We start from the raw sequence: 6,148 nt of genomic DNA on the forward strand, positions 1-6,148 counted from the left end.
TAATTTTTGATTTGTCACAATAAATTTTGGCCAACATTTGTCACACTGAATGTTTGGGCACTTAACTTAATGCCATTGTTCTAATATGAAGCTAGCGTTTTGAAAAAAAACTAGTTCTTATTCCCATATTTTGGCACTTATATTTGTTTAGTAACGGTAAGTAATAGTCAAACTTTTCGGCAAGCATCAATAATGATAAGCGTGATTTCAGTGCCCTAAAGTACTTCTAATTGTAACAAGGATTTCAATTATAACACGTATTTTAATTTTAACATGGACTTCAATCACCTATGCAAACGAATAATACGAATTTTTAAATTAAATAGAATATTTTATGAGGTATCTTGTTAAATGAGTGATTTAATTACATTGTCTCTAAACTGACATCAGTGTTGCTTAATATAAAATAAAATCTTTTAGTTTATGAACGCCAGCGCCCAAATCCTTGTTACTGAATTTACAACTGATACATCACGGGTCTTAAGGGTGCGGTTGGGTTCATTTGGTTGCTACGTGAACTTACATCGAATACCAAGGGTCGATTACTGCTGAGATATTTCTAATTTAACAGTCAAAAATATGCATTGCAAATTTATAGTTAGTATGAATTTCTACACTGAAAATGTATATGTTTTCCATCAACTCAAAAAGTCAATAAATATACTCTAAATAATGAACAAAAAATAGGTACGTAACATTGGGTTTAGAATTACAGCAATCGTCATCACGAACATGGATTATATAATATACTCATCTACTAAGGGTTTTAATTAATTACGGTTACGGTTTTTTTGTCAGGTTACGACAAATACACAAATCTTGAAGTAAAATCAAAGACAAGCTTCGAATCATTAAAAGGTTTGGCAGCATGAACACTTGCCTCTATAATTGTCGTAGTTTTTGCTGCGTTTCACACGATTCAATTGAAACAGAGTTTCACTGGAAGTTTTTTAAATTATTCAGGGGCCAGAACGGCAGTAATTACAGAAAATTAGCTGCAAATATTTTCGTCGTGAGGCAGATTTAGAAAGTTTGATTGGGATTCCGGACTCGTGCGATTCGTATGCCCAGATTTGAAGGGAAAAAAGCCATAAATTTCTCAGTGAAAAGTTCAACGGTTGAATTGCACTGCATTGCTTCTGGGTATAGCGATATTTAAATGAGAATTCGTCTGCGCTCACATTTGATCTCATCAGTGGAATTAATTAGCCAATAAAATTTGTATCATAATTGAAGAATGTCCAATTGCATTAAAATTATATTAACGTCGTCAAAATTTTTTTATAATGGAGCTCACATTATAGCACTGCTCACTGAGTCGTATCAAATAGAGCACGTCAAGATATTTATTTTTTGTGAACAGCGAGCGAAGCTGCGTTATAGATCCATGATGACAACACAATTCGTGTAACCAGAACGGTAACTCCTATTAAAATAAAGAATATTGCTTCTATACTTTAGAAGCTCCTATCTATAATAAGCACATCATTGAAGTCACGTTTATCCAAACTGGTTTCGGAAGTTAAGAACAGTATATTTGAGATGACGTCTAGTTTACCTACTGAAATTGACTTCAAGATAAGGTGCTATAACATTGACTTCTAGTGTATTTACCTAAATTGACTTCTAGCGTACTACTGAAGTCAACTTCAAAACTATCTACTAAAATTGACTCCAAATATACCTGTTAACATTGATTTCTAGTGTTCTTAGTGAAATTGACTTATGGTTTGCCGACTAAAATTGACTTATAGTGCACCTACTAAAATTCATTTATTTTTTGGTCTCGACTTAACATAATTTTTATTGTTCCAACTAAAATTTACTTTTATTTTAGTGTGTTTACTGAAATAGATTTCTAATGTACCTGCAGATTTCTAGAGTATCGCTTTTCCACATCGCTATCTTCTAAAATGTTTTCATGCAACTGCGATTATTGCAATCGTTAAATTATTCGTATCGCGGACGTCATATTACAGATCAAACAAGAAGCAATCTTTAAATCGACAGTTCAACTTAAGATAAGTCGATAATGCAATAAATAAACTTCACTCAACCTCTGCGAAGTGATTAATAAATTAAAAGAATTCTTATGAAGGAAATGCATGCTCTTCTGACTATTATACGCATTTGATTTATAGAATCTTATTTATTTAGGATTTAATCAACTTATGTGAATGATGTCACAAAAAATCACCCAAGTCTATTGCCCCACAGTTCATTATATCGTTTCCATCGACATTCCTTGGAAAGAAATTACATTTGTTAAAACATCGCAATTGAAGCCGATGTCCCTACTCGCATTATGTATTTATTACTCAATTTATTCATTGAACCTTATATGTCAGACTTATTCTTGCTACAATGCACAATTTTTGGAAATATAATAATAATAAACTTCGTATTATAATTCAATATATCTCATGAACATTGGAGCTCCGAGCCATTCAGTCAACGAGCGAACTTTCAAGTCCCTAGTGCCGCGGAAAGTTGAGCGACTGCAAGCCTATGGATGCGTTCTCGTTTCCATTACAGTAACTGGGTAATTTTAATCCAAATACCCGCAAATTTATTGAGTTTAAGATATAATTCAAATTACGAGCACCAATAAGCATTTGTGTGTAGCGCGCGTGTCTTGGGATGCGTTACATGCAACACCAGCGGGCTTGTGTTGTGTCTAATCCAAGGGCAGGATGTGGTCGACATGAGGAGGTGTCATGGAGTCATCCGGCTTTATGAAATCTGTAAAATAAAGGTAATTAGATACGCATTGAGTAATTACTCAATGCGTCTTTAACTTGATTATGAATGTTGTACATTCGAAACGTCGTTCAATATTAAAAATGTCTATTGGTTATTTAATTTTCAATCTTCCAACACCTACGGAGAATTTAGTACGACTTATTGAAAAAACTAACAAGAAGCTAATAAATAAAACTAATTCTCTGGTCTTTAACAAAACTTGCTTAAGAGAAGAAATTCTGCCAGCCTACACTTAAAATTAATCAGAGAATTATTTATAGAATATAGGTATTCAGAGAGTTATTTTATAGAATAAAGGTAATCAGAGAATTATGTCCCCCAATACATTTACTTGGAATCTCTTATACCTATTTAACGATAATATACGAGTTCGCATCTTTACTGCCAAAGCTGTAATAAAAATGCCATGCTGGAGGCCAGAATATTATTGCTGAGTATTCATAACTTTTAATACCTAATTAACGTCCCTGATTATTTACGGGCATGTAACATATATTATCGATGATTTTCATGAAATGCGAGCTTCTAATAATATGGCTTTGATTGAAATCAAATCTATCTGAATTCAATGAGATAAATTTGTTGAATTTTCTACGTAGGTGCAAACACAAAATGAATGTATAAAATGTGAAAATTTTAAATCAATTATTATCATTTTGATGATTTTATTTATGTTGTTTATGGTAATTCACGTCAATTTCCAAACCATAACTTCACATTTGTTGCCAAGTTTATGTGGTTTTTCTTCAAGTCTCGCCTCTACACAGAATTTTATGAATCAAATATAGAGCTCTGCACACTCATCCACTCTCCCTGCCCGCCATGCCACTCATCTCAGCCTGCCTACCACTCACCCCTACCCGCCTGCCACTCGCCCCCACCCGCCTGACCTCGCTTGTTTGGACTGACATGCGTCGTTAAAACTTTTGTGCTCTTAGATTTCGGAAGCTATATAAATATTTAGTTATCTAAGATATAGTAGCATCAATTATATCCAACTACATTGTGAATGTAGGGCAGTTTTCAATTTTTTGTCGGAACAATATGTCGAAATATTCCAATTGGCATTAAAATTTACAAATTAGGATAGCCACGAGCTGTTAATTTTATGGATCTTGAGTGTCTCATCAATTGGTGTGAGAATGGTTACTTAGAATTCTGGAAATAATTTTATGCAAGGATAACTCCTGTAAACACGAGTAACATGCCACTCACTGCGGGTAACTCCTGTAAACATGAGTAACATGCCACTCACTGCGGGTAACTCCTGTAAACATGAGTAACATGCCACTCACTGCGGGTAACTCCTGTAAACATGAGTAACATGCCACTCACTGGTCGAGAGCGTTGCTGTGCAGCAGACGGGTGATGGCCAGCAGCGTAAGCTCAGGGTCGTCGTAGTCAAATCCAACACCGACATTTCTGTGCACAACAGCAGCGTCATGAGACTCCGTTATTATATTTATTTCATTTTATTATTTATTTGTTCACACAGGAGCAAACGTTACAATGAAATATATAAGAGACGTGAAATAAAAAAACAGGACTTCCAGATGAATGCTCATATAAGCTAAAAAATACTCGCAGGAAACACAATGGGTATTAGGTAACTATTAATTTATGTACATTATGTAACTTTTACATGATATTACGTGGCATATACACGTACAATATATTAGCCAACACTATCTACGGCATGAAGATATAATTTCAAATGTATTGTCAGGAGATGATACATAAACCAATTTTATGCAATAGAGCAACAAGAAATTTAGAACAACACATATATCACTTCTTATAATATTTTCTAGTAGCCGATTGTTTACACTATTTATTTACAAGCCTTATTACCGTTTAATTATTCATGAATTTTATAGCCACGAATGTGAATGAGGCAAAAATGGAGTTTGATGATCATGTTTATTTGATTTCATGAAATTTGAAATCAAAAATTCTGTCTAAAAAAATTTCATGCATTAACAGTTGATTGAAGGTCGTAACGTTCCAACCGCAATACATCGAAATTAAACTTGAAGAATTTTGACCAAATTCACAACTCAAAGAGAATTAAAGTCGAGACAAAAACATCATAAATAAATCACAGAACGAGGTCTTATTTAGCTTTGAAATTGATAAGTTGATACACAAACCTGCTGAGTGGAGAAGCGTGGGTAAAACTGAGGAGTATGGCCGAGAAGAGCGATGCCCAGAGAAGCAGCAGCGTTCGGCTCGCCATCTGTACAGGAGTTTAATAATCTTTAAGAATACAATATGTATGATAATCTAGGGATAATCGGCATGAATAAAATAATCTAGTAGAACACAATCTGGATGATCATAGAATAATCACAACGAATAAAATAATCATGAAGTCTTTGACAGCGTTGCTCAACAAGTTAGCTAGGAACTGGTTGAATGGTAACACAACTTTCTCATTAAATCATTCTCCTTTATTATTGTTTACGTAAACAAATGATACTATATAAATGAATTCAAATCATTTTCAGTTAGTTCTTAATTACATCGAAAATTTCACATACTGTGAATTTCACCGTAAATTTTACGAAAAATATAACTCAGTACCCACTGCAGTGAGTGACAGAGAGGGCATTTTCTTGTCGACGAAAACGTGAAGTCACGGACGGACGACTGACGGACGGACAGACAGACGGACAGTCGGACATGACGAGCACAATATAGCGCCTTTTTTCCATAAATGAGAAAATGCGCTAAAAATCAACTATAAAAAGTGGACTTCATGAATGATCGAGTTGATTCCTATGAAAGAATATGGATTATTTACTGATTATGAAAAATTGAATAATGTTACGATTTTTCAGGATCCAGGGCACATTTTAGCGACGCGACGATATTCTTCAGGTTCTAGCGGGAATGTTTCAGGCGCGCGTGTCATCTTATTTCACTCAATTTTTTTTTCAAATAATTATTCAGTGTATGCATTTCATTTATATAAATAAATCACCGGCGAACGTCATCGAGCAATCGGTCATTATTTCGTGTTTCCAAAGACTTTGTTTCTTCGTAAAACTATAAAATTTTAACTTTTAGTTACTTAAGACCTTATTCGATGCCCTCAACGGTTTGAAAATTTTTGTATAATGTGATTTTCAATTCAATTTAGAATTTAGCATTGAATTTTCGAATGGTAAGCACTGATGTTTGATTATATATATAAATATAAATTTCTAGGTTTCATTGGAGACAACAGAGTATTTCTAATAGACAATTTTTTTATCGTTTTTCTTTATTCTGCGAATTAGGCTTTTGATGGGACTTGAAAAATAAAATATCAGTTTTCCAAGGGACATTTTATGATAATTTATGACGTTTCCAATGCAACTACATTCATTATCAAGTAGGGGAA

The 6,148-nt window shown here is 33.8% G+C and overlaps 1 long non-coding RNA gene across 1 annotated transcript; it reads right to left on the reverse strand.

Annotated features, from left to right (window-relative positions):
* Window positions 1-3,650: 3,650 nt before the first annotated feature.
* On the reverse strand, window positions 3,651-4,993 carry LOC108670083. Its single transcript, XR_001930702.1, has 3 exons — window positions 4,914-4,993; window positions 4,099-4,185; window positions 3,651-3,667 (listed from the first exon to the last, which is right to left on the reverse strand). It is a non-coding gene; the product is annotated as an uncharacterized LOC108670083 (long non-coding RNA).
* Between the last annotated feature and the right edge of the window lie 1,155 nt (window positions 4,994-6,148).

Source organism: Hyalella azteca, unplaced genomic scaffold, assembly GCF_000764305.2.
Source record: "Hyalella azteca isolate HAZT.00-mixed unplaced genomic scaffold, Hazt_2.0.2 contig13406, whole genome shotgun sequence".
In the NCBI taxonomy this organism is placed as follows: domain Eukaryota; kingdom Metazoa; phylum Arthropoda; class Malacostraca; order Amphipoda; family Hyalellidae; genus Hyalella; species Hyalella azteca.